The sequence below is a fragment of the Scyliorhinus canicula genome, chromosome 16, assembly GCF_902713615.1.
Source record: "Scyliorhinus canicula chromosome 16, sScyCan1.1, whole genome shotgun sequence".
Classification (NCBI taxonomy): Eukaryota; Metazoa; Chordata; class Chondrichthyes; order Carcharhiniformes; family Scyliorhinidae; genus Scyliorhinus; species Scyliorhinus canicula.
In genome coordinates this window covers 121,848,250-121,861,806 of record NC_052161.1, presented here as the reverse complement: position 1 = coordinate 121,861,806, position 13,557 = coordinate 121,848,250, and the positions used below count along the sequence as shown (strand labels likewise).

Sequence of the window (13,557 nt, the reverse complement as noted above, 5' to 3'; positions counted from 1 at the left end):
GAGCTGGAGGAGAAATTTGGATTGGCGAGGGGGTACAAATTCAGGTACTGCAGGTCCAGGACTTCCTACGCAGGCAGGTTTCAACCTTCCCGCTCCTACCACCAAGGGGGATACAGGACAGGGTAGTTTCCAGAGGATGGGTGGGAGAAGGGAGGGTCTCTGACATTTACAAGGAACTTATGGGGTCAGAGGAGACTCAGACTGGGGAGCTGAAGTGCAAGTGGGAAGAGGAGTTGGGAGGCGAGATAGAGGATGGTCTATGGGTGGACACGTTGAGTAGAATCAACATGTCCACAACATGTGCCAGGCTCAGCCTGATAGAATTCAAGGTCGTTCACCGGGCTCACATGACAGTGGCCCGGATGAGCAGGTTCTTTGGGGTAGAGGATAGGTGTGCACAGTGTGCGGGAGGGTCAGCGAACCATGTCCACATGTTTTGGACATGTCCAAAGCTTAGGGGATTCTGGCAGGGGTTTGCAGATGTCATGTTCATGGTGTTAAAAACAAGGATGGCACCGAGTCCAGAGGTGGCGATTTCCAGGGTGTCGGACGATCCGGGAATCCAGGAGGAGAAAGAGGCAGATGTTCTGGCCTTTGCCTCCCTATGAGCCCGGAGACGGATATTATTAGCTTTGAGGGACTCAAAGCCCCCGAAGCCGGAGACCTGGCTAACTGACATGGCTACCTTTCTCTGTTTGGAGAAAATCAAGTTCGCCTTGAGAGGGTCACTGCTAGGGTACGTCCGGAGGTGGCAGCCGTTCGTCGACTTCTTTGCGTAAAATTAACCGTGAGCAGAAGTGGGGGGTTAGTTTAGTTTAGAGTACGGTGTTAATAATAGGTGGGACCGGTAAGGGAGGAGGACGGCTTTTGCACTATGTTTGTAGATTCATGTATATTGTTTACTTTGTTCTCGCTGTAAAACCAAAAAATACCTCAATAAAATGTTTATTTAAAAAAAAGAAGGCTTATAGCAAGATAAGGAGAAGATCTTGAGATGGGCGAGGCAGACGAGGAGATACACCTGGGAGGGTATGAGCTGAGAATGTCATGTGAGAGTACCTTTAAGAAATGGGTGTTGATGAAATGTACCTTTAAGAAATGGGTGTTTATCAGTGATGTCAGAGTGTGGGTGGAGCTCGGCTGTCTGTCAGCTTTTTACTTTTGTTTTAGGCTCTTTGCTGCAGGGTGTGTTTTAGTTTTGTTTTCAGTGTTGGAGCAGACAAAGCAGGTGTACTGTTGATCTCTGCCATGAAAAGACTATCTCTTGATCATTTGGTGAATTCAGAATTATAAATGTTTTCAGTTGTGAATGTAAACCTGATGTGCTTCTGTTAAAAGGTGTTTCTTTTGTCTTCTGGATGTTGTTTGGGAAGTTATTAAGGATTACTTAGTGTTGTATTTGAATTGATGGTTGCTAAGATATTCACTGTATGTTTTAAAAAGGTTAACTTGAGTTCTAGAATAAACATTAAAAAAATACTTTTCGATTTCTGCTGCACCACACCTGTAGTGTGGGCCATGTGCTCCCCACACCACAATCTATTAAAAGTTGTGGGTCAGGTGAACTCCATGATACACTTTGGGGTTCTAAACCCTGGCCCATAACAAGAGTGTATCAGGACCTGGGCCCAGACTTGGCGAAGAGGAGGGCCAGGTTTATTCAGGTGAAGGCTTGCCTCTTTAAAAAGGGAATTCAGTTTGGGATGCTGTAGCTGGCTCGCTTCTGGGTGACCGTTAACAATAAAGAGCATTATTTTGGAACACCAGAGGAGGCGATGGAATTTTTCTGGGACAATGGACTGGCAGGTAAAAGAGGACATTGAACTGTGGAGGAGGGGTGTGGAGGGGAATGTGGTTTCTTTTGTCCTGTTCCTTTTGGTAATTGTATTTTTTCAGTTTAGTGGGTGGTTGGGGAACTCTTCTCCTCCAAAATGTTTCGAGGCGATGAGGGGGTGAGTGCACCTTTTTGATGTTGGGGGTTTTGTGCTTTTCTTTTGTTGTTTATTGTTGCACTGTTGTGAGTGGAGCGTGCAGGGGGTGGGGAATCAGCGGGAGGTAGGAGGTGGTGGCATCTTGGGCGGGGGCTGCTAGGCTAGCTGGGTGGGCTAGTTAACGGGAGCGCAGTGGGGCGTGATCAGGTGGGTAGTGTAGCAGTGGGGGATGGGTTGTTTTGTTTAGGGGAGGAGGGCTGCTGACGAAGGTGTTGTTCCTGTGGCGTTATATGGGAGAGAGTGGTGACAATGGGCATCTGGGGGTGGTCCTAGAGGGTTGCGTGGCACAGGCAGGGGGCTGGCCTAAGAAGGGGTATGGTTGATAATGGATGGGGGGGGGGGGATATGCCTCCGGCCGGGCTGGTCATATGGAACGTGAGGAGGCTGAATGGGCCAGTCAAAGGGTTGCATGTTTTTGCGCGTCTGAGTAGTTTGAAGGCAGATGTGATCTTTTTGCAAGAGACACATCTGCAGATTGGGGACCAGACAAGGCTAAGGAAAGGGTGGGTTGGGCAGCTTTTCCGTTCGAGGTTGGATGTGAAATGCGTGGAGTGGTGGTGCTGGTCAATAAGCGGATGGCATTTCAGGTGCGGATTCGGGGGTGGGGGTTGTTTGTGGCGGTAAGCGGGAAATTGGAGGGGATGCCAGTGGTCCTGGTTAATGTTTACGCCCCAAATTGGGACGATGTGGAGTTTATGAAGTGTATATTGGGGAAGATCCCGTACCTGGACTCGCACCAGCTGATTATGGGGGGGCAACTTTAACACGGTCATTGACCCAGGATGGACCGATCAAGTTCGAGATCGGGGAGGGTGTCGGCGGTGGCGAAGGAGCAAAAGGGATTTATGGAATGGATGGGGGGAGTCGACACGTGGAGGTTTGGGAGGCTAAGGGTGAAGAAGTTTTCATACTTCTCCCATATGCATACGGCCTACTCAGGGATTGACTTTTTTTATGGTGGGTCAGTCGTTGCTGGCGGAAATGGTGGACTCGGGATATTCGACGATTGTGGCCTGAGACCACGCGCCGCATTGGGTGGACTTGCGAGTGGATCGGGGGAGGGTTCAGTGCCTGCAGTGGTGGTTGGATGTGCGGTTGCTAGCGGAGGAGATGTGTGAGCGGGTGAGGGCCGCCATCCGGGGGTATGTGGAGGTAAATGATTCCGGTGAGGTCTCGGCCGCCACCCTGTGGGAGGCACTCAAGGCAGTGGTCAGGGGGGAATTTATATCAATCTGGGCCCACAGGGAGAAGGAGGAGCGGGCAGAAATGTCAACTTTGGTGGACGAGATTATGTGGGTGGAAAGAAGGTACGCGGAGGCCCCGGAGGCAGGATTGTTGAAGGAGAGGCAGAAGCTCCAGATAGAGTTTGGATTGGTGTCCACAAGGAAGACAGTGGGGCAGTTGCGGAGGGCCAGAGGGGCAGTGTATGAGTACGGGGAGAAGGCTAGCAGGATTCTGGCCACCAGCTCAGGAAGCAGCAGGCGGAGATGAAGATTGGCAGGGTGAAGAACAACAAGGATAGCGTGGTATTGGATCTGGGAGGGTGAATGGGGTGTTTGAGGAGTTCTATAGGAGGCTTAGTGAATTTGAACCCCCAACTGAGGGGGAGGGAATGCAGAATTTTTTGGATAGGCTGGAATCCCCAAGTTGGAGGATGGTCTGGTAGAGAGTCTGGGAGCGCCCATTGGATTGGTGGAGGTGCTGGAGGGTATGGGGGCAATGCAGGCAGGGAAGGCCCTGGGTCCGGATGGTTTCCCAGTAGAGTTTTATAAAATGTTTTTGGGTGACCTGGGGCCCCTGCTGGTGAGGGCATTTAATGAGGCGAGGGAGAAGGGTGAGCTCCCCCAGCGTTGACGCAGGCCTCAATATCTCCGATCCTAAAGAAAGACAAGGACCCGGAGAGGTGTGAGTCCTACCTTTCAATATCACTGTTGAATGTGAATGCCAAGTTGCAGGCTAAGATTCAGGCCTCGCGGATTGTGTGTTGTAGGTGATCGGGGGTGACCAGACGGGATTCGTAAAAGGAGACACATGCCGGCCAATATTAGGTACCTGCTAAATGCCATAATGACGCCCCCAGAGGAACGAAATGTGGAGGTGTCGGTCGCGATGGATGGGGAGAAGGCCTTTGATCGGATAGAGTGGGAGTATTTGTGGGAGGTACTGGGGCGGTTCGGGTTTTATAGATTGGACTTGATTGCTGTACTGGGCGCTGGTGGAGAGTGTCAGAACGAGTCGGGTGAGTTTGGGGTACTTTAGGTTGTACAGGGGGACGAGGCAGAGATGCTCCCCCTCCCTGTTGCTTTTTGCTGTACCGATGGCGCTTAGAGTGTCTAGGGGTTGGAAAGGGATTGTGCGGTTGGGGTGGTTGCTGGAGTATAGGATGTCTCTATGCGGACGACCTGCTGTTGTATATATCGGACCCACTGGAAAGCATAGGTAGTATCATGGACATTTTGGTGAAATTGGTCGGTTTCTGGGGTGCAAATGAAACATAGGAAAGAGAGAGGTCTCTTTGATTCAGACGAGGAGGCAGGAGAGGAGGTTGGTCAAGTTGCCGTTTAAGGGGGTGAGTTTTAGGTATCGAGGTTTTCAAGTGACGAAGGAGTGGGAGCAATTACACAAGTTGAATCTGGCTCGGTTGGTGTAGCAAAGCCAGAGCGTCAGCCTCTCTCACCCCCTGGACTCCCAGGTCTTCCGACACTACAAACACTGCAAATTCTGGAATCGGGACCACCTTCACCATCAGTACCTCCGACATCACTCCAGCGAACCCCCGCCAAAATCCCTGCAACTTCGGACAGGCCTAAAACATGTGGACATGGTCCGCGGGCCCCATCGCTCACACATATCCTCCACCCTCTCAAAGAACCTACTCATTCTAGCCACTGTAATATGTGCCCTATGGACTACCTTAAATTAAATGAGACTCAACCTGGCGCACGAAGAGGACCCATTCACCCTCCAAGCTTCCTCCAAAGCCAGGGAAAACCTTGTGGATTTCCTTCGGTTGGAGAAAATTAAGTTCGCCTTAAGGGGGTCGATGGAAGGGTTCACCCGGATATGGAAACCGTTCATTGACTTCTTCCAGGACAGTTAAGTCAGCAGCGCAAGGGAGGGGTTAGGGTTAACAAGGCCTGGGGAATGGGACTAGCTAGGTTCCTTTTTTAGGAGCTAGTGCAGACACAATGGGCCAAATGGCCTCATTCTGTGCTATAAATAACAAACTTGCCCCACCCACCGCTTTCTCAGACTTGTCTGATCTCAAACTCTCAGACATGTCTCCTGCAAGAAAACCACATCCGCCTTCAAACAGTTTTGATGGGCAAACACTCGGAATCTTGTAACTGGCCCATTTAGCCCCCCTAAGTACCATTTAGCCAGCCTGATTGTGGGCCTCTGGGTTACCCCCTCTATAATCAGCCATATATCCCACACACAAGGAAGTCGACAGTACCCCACCTCAGCTCAAGGCCCACTCAAGATGGACGCTGCCATGCCCCTTAAATCAGTAACTCAATAAAGAAACCTTCATCAGCAGCAGTCCCTCCCCCCACAATCCTTCCCCCTGCCCCATCCCCTCGAGCACCAAACAAACAACCCACCGCGCTCTCACCAATCCCCACTCTTCCCCCAACCCAAGCAAAGAAAACCCAACCACCCTAGGCTCGTTACCTTAACCAGCAAAAGAAACAACCCCTCCCCAGATAACCAGCCACAGTTTTCTCTCCTATTCATTCCCGTTAACGAGCATCTGTGCCAGCAGAGTGACCCCCACCTGGGTAAAAATCCAAGTTATTCACAAAATAACCCAGCAAACAGCCCCTCTATCCAAACCCAAGTTTAACAATATTATACAAACCCATCCCCGCACCCATTCCCTCACCCCGCAACATTTCCAACAATTTTCAATAATACTGTGAGAAACTTAAAACCAATAACCTGGATACAAGATAAAGGACATAACAGAAACATGAGAAATACAATGAACAAGAAAGTAAAAAGCCGAACGCTCAGGTGTAACCAACTGTTTCATTTAAATTTCCCCAATTATGATATGTAGAATATCATTTGTGCATATAACATAATAACCAAACTGTATATAAACATTAGTGCCTGCATGCATAGATTACAATTCTAGCATCTGACTACAGGTGGCGTGGCTACAGGAGTAGGTCACTGGAGGACAGGGTACATGGGAGGCAGGACGTATTCTCCAAGACAGTACAGAGAGACACAGAAGCTGGACAGCAAGCACAGAGTGCAGTCACAGATCAAGTAGCTCCTGAGTCAACAGCAATTAAAATAGTTCATCATAGTTGTTTGTATTTAGCCATTGTATCCAATTGTAATCTTAGTAAACATCATAGAAACCCTTTCGTGTTTTAGTTAATTAATAAACAGTTTTGCTCATTTACAAAGCCGTATGTTTTCTGTCTATTCAATGATAAAGACCTCGCCATCCGTGCATACAGAGAACATTACATGGTGTCACGGAATGAATATCAAATGGGGGCAGTTCGGAAAAACTAGATACGGCAAGAAAAAAAAATCAAATAGGTCAATTGGAGACTTGACAAGAAAGAGATCAGCTGCAAAACTCGAGACAACCAGGTAAAGTGAGATGGAAGCACTCAAGACTCCCGGCCCACTCCTCACAACTTGTTACGTAGACGCCAACTGCAGTGCTTTTAAATAACAATTTATTTTTTACAAAGAGGCCCAGGGTCTCCAGGAGGCTTCAGATCAGAGGAAAATAGCCCAACTGAAGACTGGAGCAGGTTCCCAGACAATTAACTTATGTAACTTATGTTCCAGTTTGCCATGGAGGACGACAGGAGAAGCTACGATAAAATAATTGAACGCTTCGATAACTACTGCCATCCGAAGAAAAATGTAACGTTTGAGCAATATGTCTTTCGTATGTGGTTACAAAAATCGAGTGAAGTATTCGACTCTTTTTTTATCATAGAATTCATAGAATTTACAGTGCAGAAGGAGGCCATTCGGCCCATCGAGTCTGCACCAGCTCTTGGAAAGAGCACCCTACCCAAGGTCAACACCCTATCCCCGTAACCCCACCCAACACTGAGGGCAATTTTGGACACTATGGGCAATTTATCATGGCCAATCCACCTAACCTGCACATCTTTGGACTGTGGGAGGAAACCGGAGCACCCAGAGGAAACCCACGCACACACGGGGAGGATGTTCAGACTCCGCACAGACAGTGACCCAAGCCGGAATCGAACCTGGGACCCTGGAGCTGTGAAGCAATTGTGCTATCCACATTGCTACCGTGCTGCCCTTCATTTTTGTAACATTTTTGTAACAGACTTCCGTCCTAAAGCGCAAACCTGCAATTTCGAAGACCTGCAGGATTCTTTGATGAAAGACCAAATTGTTTATGGACTTAAAAGCGGCACGTTACGTGAACGATTGCTGCACGAATGAGATTTGACTTTATTCGATGCGATATGGATATGCATGGCCAGCGAAGTTTCTTTGCAACAACTCATGGAAATTCAAACACAATGAAGTGGCACAATGTGACGCAGCAAAACAACTAATGCGTTCAGCATGGCGGCAGTCATCATAAAAGACCATCAGAACACACTGTTTTGTGTCTGAGGTGAGGCAGAACACACAGCCCACGTAAGCGCCCTGCATATGGCAAAAAGTGTGGCAGATGCTCAAAGCGCAACCATTTTACCCATCAATGCCAGTCCACAGAGCGAACACAGGTGCCGCGGAGCATCAACTACGTAAATGAAACGAGAAACGATGTTTCTACAGTGCAACATGCCTGCCGGATTAGGTAGGATGAGGAGAAGAGTGCAACAGATGGTGACGAAGATTAATTCTTCATTGACATAATGATAAATCAAACCAGCACATTCATCAAAATGGACACTGGTGCCAGAGAAAATTTAATAAACGAGGCAGACCTCAAGAAGATGTGCATTCAGCCAGACAATGAGTACAGTCTCACAGACTACCGTGACGCACAAATTAAGATGCTTGGAAAATGCACTCTGCAAGTAGAGGTTAATATACAATCATATTTGATGGAATTCGCGGTTGTTGAGGCAGATAAGAGATCACTGCTAGGCGGGACAGCATGAGATGCCCGACAACTAGTCCAGCGACTATACAACCAAGGTGGCGATTTCTTTGAATTCTATGTTTCTTTGCAAAGTCATTCACCTCCTCCAGCGTGTCAAAGTAAATATCAAACATGACCCCACAGACACCACTCCAAACCTCACTTTGCTCTTATAAAGAGCCGGTTTGGCCTTATTAAACCCCGTCCGCTAATTTGTCAGTTCTGCCCCAACGTCCTGAAAGATTCTGACGGTGTGGCCCTTCCATCTACATTCTCGGGTGTCCTTCACCCACCTCAGGATCTTTTCTTTATCCAAATACCTGTGGAACCAGACTGTGATTGCCCGTGGCAACTCCCCAGATCTGGGTCTGTGTCGCAATGACCAGTGGGCATAGTCCACTTTGGGATGATTTGTGAACGCCCCCTCCTCCACCTGCTTCCCAAACATCTTTACCACGCAATCCGTGTCATTCACATCTTTTTTTATTCAAGGCTTTCCAACAAAAATATAAATCTACAGAATATCAGAAGAGCATCACATCAACCCAATAAACAACTACAACCCTCCAAGCCTCCCAAACAACAATCCCCAGCCATGTCCCACCTTCCCCATTTTAACCCCCTTACTCCCTTTCCGAAAGCCCCCCCATCCTTGCTTACCTCTCAATCCTTGAAGAAATCAATAAACGGTTTCCACCTCCGGGTGAACCCTTCTGCCGACCACCGCATAGCGAACTTAATCCTCTCTAACCTGAGGAATTCTGCCAGGTTGCTCACCCATACTCCTGCCTTCGGCGGTTCCGAGTCCCGCCAATGTAAGAAAATCTGTCTCTAGGCTATCAGGGAGGCAAAGGACAATACCTCAGCCTCTCTTCCCCCTCCCCAGCCCGGACTCCCGGGTCATCTGACACATCAAATATCACCACCCCGAGACTCGGCCACTCTCTCACACAGAACCTCAGACAGAAAATCTGGGAATCCCTGTCAGAACCCCCTCAGTCTGGGGCACGCCCAGAACATGTGATTCGCAGCCCCCTCGTGCACTGCCCACACCTATCTTTCACCCCCTCAAAAAACGTGCTCATTCTCGTTACTGTCATGTGGGCCCTATGCACCACTTTAAACTTTTTCCGCAAGGCCTGAGCCCATGTCCCAGTCCCCACCTCCTCCTCCTCCCATTTGCGCTTAACATCTTCCACCAAGGCGCCCTCCTTGTAAATATCCGACACCTTCCCGTCCCCTCTTTCATCCTGCGCCAGCTTATCCTGCAACCCCAGAAACGTTGGCACCTCTCTCCTCACAAAATCCCGAACATGCAGATACCTAAAACCATTCCCCTTGTGCAAATCATACAATTCCTCCATCCCACCAAATTTGCATCCTATAAACAAGTCCCTGAAGTACTCAATCCCCACCTGCCACCACCCCCGGAACCTCGCACCCAGTCTCGCGGACCTATGATTATTGCAAATAGGCATCCACAGTGACATGCCCTCGAACCCCAAGTGCTCCCTACACTGCCCCCACACCCTTAAAGCCGACACCATTACTGGACCAACGGAGTATCTGCCGGTGAGAACGGCAAAGGCACCAACAGCAAAGCTCTCAAGCTCGTTCCCCCAAATGATGCCGCCTCCCCCGTCCCCAAACAGACCTCTCCTCCACGGCCCGTTTCCTTACCATTGCAATATTTGCAGCCCAAAAATAATTTAACAAATTCGTCAACACCAGCTCCCGCCTCCATTCCAAAAAAGCCCGCCGCACCGACAGGGCCCATCCCCCCACACCTTCCTCCTGACGACTCCCCCACTTCACTTCCATTAACTAGCCCACCCAACTAGCATAGTGGTCCATGCCCAAGGCCTCTAACCTCCCCATTCTCCTCCAGTCCACCCCTCACCCCATTTCTCCCATCTACCAGCCAACGCAGGACAACTAAAGGCACACTCACTATCACCACACTCACCCATCAAAACCCACCTCAAATTGCCCACCCCAAACATTCTCCCATAAACACAAAGCTCCTCTCCAAAGTTCAGTGTCTACACACTCCTCCCAGTCCATGGTCCCTCATAAAGTCCATCGCCCCTCTGGTGAGTCAAAATAAAATTCCTGCTTCTGATGGGTCATGTACAAGTGGGCAGGGTACAAAACCCAAACTTTCACTCCCTTCTGGAAGAAGGCAGCCTTTACCCGGTTGATCTCGGGCTCTCCTCTTCACCAGCTCCCCGCCCAGTCTTGGTAGACCCGCAGCTCAGTCCCTTCCCAGGTGCACCTCCTGGTCTGCCTCGCCCATTTCAAAATCTTTTCCTTGCCCAAGAAATGGTTCAGCCACACCACCATCACCCTCAGTGGCTCCCCACCTGCGGCCCCCTCAGCACCCTACACGCCCGATCCACCTCAAGGGGCTGATCGAAGGCCCCCCCATCTACTGCCCTAACATCCTCACCACATACTTGGCGGCCTCCACTTCCTTGATGTCCTCAGGCATCCCGACGATTCTCAAATTCTGTTGTCTGAACTGATTCTCCAGGTCCTCCAATTTCTCTTTCAACCTCTTCTGGCTGTCCATGACCATCCCACACTCCCCTTCCATTGAGGCCATCTGCTCCTCATGCTCACCACCGCCTCCTCCACCTTCTGAATCGCCAGTCCTGAGCCGCCAACCTCTATCCAACTTTCTCAATTGCTGCCCTGAACGGTTCCAGCACCTTAGCTAGATCTTCCGAGGCCTCCTTCCTCTGCTGCTGGAACTTGTTATTTAAGAACTCCACCAGCTGCTCTGTCGACCACTGGGCAGGCAGCGCCGTCTTCTTGCCCTCCACCATCTTAACCTGTGATGCACCATGAAAACTGTCGTGCTCCAGCCGTTCTCCCTTTCTCGTGGCACCCCTCATCCTCTGACCCATCCACCAATCTCATCAAAGGAGTATTACCTTCCCTGGGCACTCACACACCTTTTGCACTCAAAAATGCCCCCATACAGGTGGGGAAGGACCAACAAAATCCATCCTGTGCAGGAGCCACCAAATGTGCGACCTCTCACTCCATGACCGCCACCGGACGTCGCCATTCGAACCTTCTATGCCCTCCAGCAGCCCAATGATCCTCAAAGTTTGACATCTGGAGTATTTCTCCAGATCGTTGACCTTGGCCTTCAATGTCTCCTGCCCTGTCACCAGCAGTGCCACCTGAGCCTCTAAGGAGGCGATCCTATCGCCATGGTCTGTTACTATCTCCTTCACCTTCCAAATCGTTGAGCCCTGTATATCCAACCATTGTTCCAACCTGTCCAGAGCTGCCCAAATGGGCTCAGTCACCTTTGCCAGATCGTCCATGACCCTCTGCCTCTGTTTCCTGAATTTCTCCACCAGGAATTCCACCAGCCTCTCAGTTGTCCATTGAGAGGGCAACGATGACACCGACATCTTCGCCATTTTCTCCCCTACTGTGCACGAGGGACTTCTGAGTCAGACGAGCACACCTTACTCGATTTATTCCTTGCGTTATAACTGCCAGACATCCCACGCTGGAGAAGGAATCCAAACTCTCCACCTACACCACTTTTCCACCTCTTCAGCCAAAGAACCAAACACCATGTGCGGCCGTTCACTTCATGGCAGCTATTGGAAGTCGATGGCCCGGACTTTTCCCTCCATGGGTGCAACCCATTCTTATCGACACGGCATTCCAAATATGTGACCTCTTTCACATGGAAAAGATTCTTGCCCTTTTTCAGGCGAACACGCACATCAGAAAGCTTCAAAAGGACCTCTTCTAGGTTGCCCAGGTGTTCCATCTCAGTAGCTCCTGTAATAAGTACATCATCCAGGTAGACAGCCACCCTGGGGAGCCCTTGGAAGATGTTTCCCATCACTCACTAGAAAATTATACAAGCCACCTCAATAGGAATCTTGGTGTACTCATAAAGCCCCCGTGGGTATTGACGGAATATATTTTCTAGACGCCGCGTCTAACTCCAGCTGGAGCTACTCGTGGCTCATATCCAGCTTCATGCCCACAGTTAACTTTGTGTACAGATCCTTTATGCATTGCACGGGATATCTGTCCAGGTGGGAGGCCTTGTTGACAGTAATTTTAAAGTCGCCACCAGCCAAACGGATTTCCATGGAAGTTCCATAAAACCCCTACAGTGCAAAAGGAGACCATTCGGCCCACCAGGTCTGCACAGACCCTATGAAAGAGCATCCTACCTTGGCCCACTCTCCTCCCTATTCCGATAACCCCGTAACCCCACATAACCTGCACATCTTTGGACACTAAAGGGCAATTTAACATGGCCAATCCACATAACCTGCACATCTTTGGATTGTGAGAGGAAACCGGAGAACCCGGAGGAAACCTACTCAGACACAGGGTGAATATGCAAATTTCACAGAGTCACCCAAGGTTGGAATCGAACCCGAGTCCCTGGCACTGTGAGGTAGCAATGCTAACCACTGTGCCACCGTGCCCCACCCCTTGTCTGGCATGAGCACTGGACCACTGGCGCTGCCCACTATGCAAACTTTTTCAGGCACATGATGTCCTGATTCTCCAGGCTGCTCAGCTCATCATCTATCTTCGACAGCAGGGGCATGGGACCGGACGGCCCCTAAAATGTTGGGCCGGGCCTCTGGTCGACATAGATTTTAGCCATAGCCTCCGTTATCTTTCCCAGGCCGTCTTGGAAAAATTCCAAGTAATTTATAAGGACTTTGTACAAACCACCAGTACCCATTTGAAAAATTGTTGCCAGTCCAAACGGAGTTGTTGTAACCAGTCACAACCAAGGAGTCTGGGCCAGGGTTCCTGAACCATTACCAGTGCAGCCGTAATGAATGCTGTCCATGGGTAACTGTGACCACCGTGGCCCCAATGACGGTCAATGGTTCTCATGAGTATCTTGCCATGGGCCTTCATAGGTGCTGGATCCCCAGGTGGAGTTTTTGGGATGTCTCACCCTCACAACCCCAAAAGATGTGCAGGGTAGGTGGATCCACTACGTTAAATTGCCCCTTAATTCTAAAAAATAATTGGGTACTCTAAATTTATTTGAAAAAGCAAAAAGTTTTTTTGAGTCTGGAGCCGCCAGGTGGGTGAGGCCTTAATTACACTGAAAGTCAGGGCCCCGCAGGCAGTCAGGAATATTACCTTTTGCTGGTCATCTCCAACAACACCATTTGCCTGGAAGAAATACCGCATCCTTCCGGTATACTGGACCCAGTCTTCCACGCCTGCATCAAAAAAGCCTTCTGAGAAGTCTCACCGACTGTGTTCTTGAGCTGGAGAATTCCGGTGCGGACAGGATGTCCAGGATCGCAACCGTTGTTTTCCTCGTCACCAATACGAATACTTAGGAGGCCCGAGAAGGTAAATCCAAAAGAGGCTTAATTCACCAGCAAATACGGCTCACAGCTTCAAGGTCCCAAACGGAACTACCGTTGTAGCCGGTACCAA

General features: G+C 49.7%; 2 long non-coding RNA genes across 3 annotated transcripts in view; one reads left to right on the top strand and one right to left on the bottom strand.

Moving 5' to 3' along the window:
* LOC119950785 overlaps window positions 1-6,496 on the top strand; it is a 108,465-nt gene extending 101,969 nt beyond the window's left edge. The window contains exon 3 of the long non-coding RNA XR_005457414.1: window positions 6,146-6,496. This is a non-coding gene — a long non-coding RNA (uncharacterized LOC119950785). The remainder of the gene's footprint in view (window positions 1-6,145) is intronic.
* Window positions 1-13,557, bottom strand: part of LOC119950786 — a 33,108-nt gene that overhangs the window by 16,909 nt on the left and 2,642 nt on the right. The window contains exon 1 of one of the 2 annotated variants that reach the window (XR_005457416.1): window positions 8,758-9,025. The exons of the other annotated variant lie outside the window; for it this stretch is intronic. This is a non-coding gene — a long non-coding RNA (uncharacterized LOC119950786). Of the gene's footprint in view, window positions 1-8,757; window positions 9,026-13,557 lie in introns of those variants that run through there. 2 annotated transcript variants of the gene reach the window in all.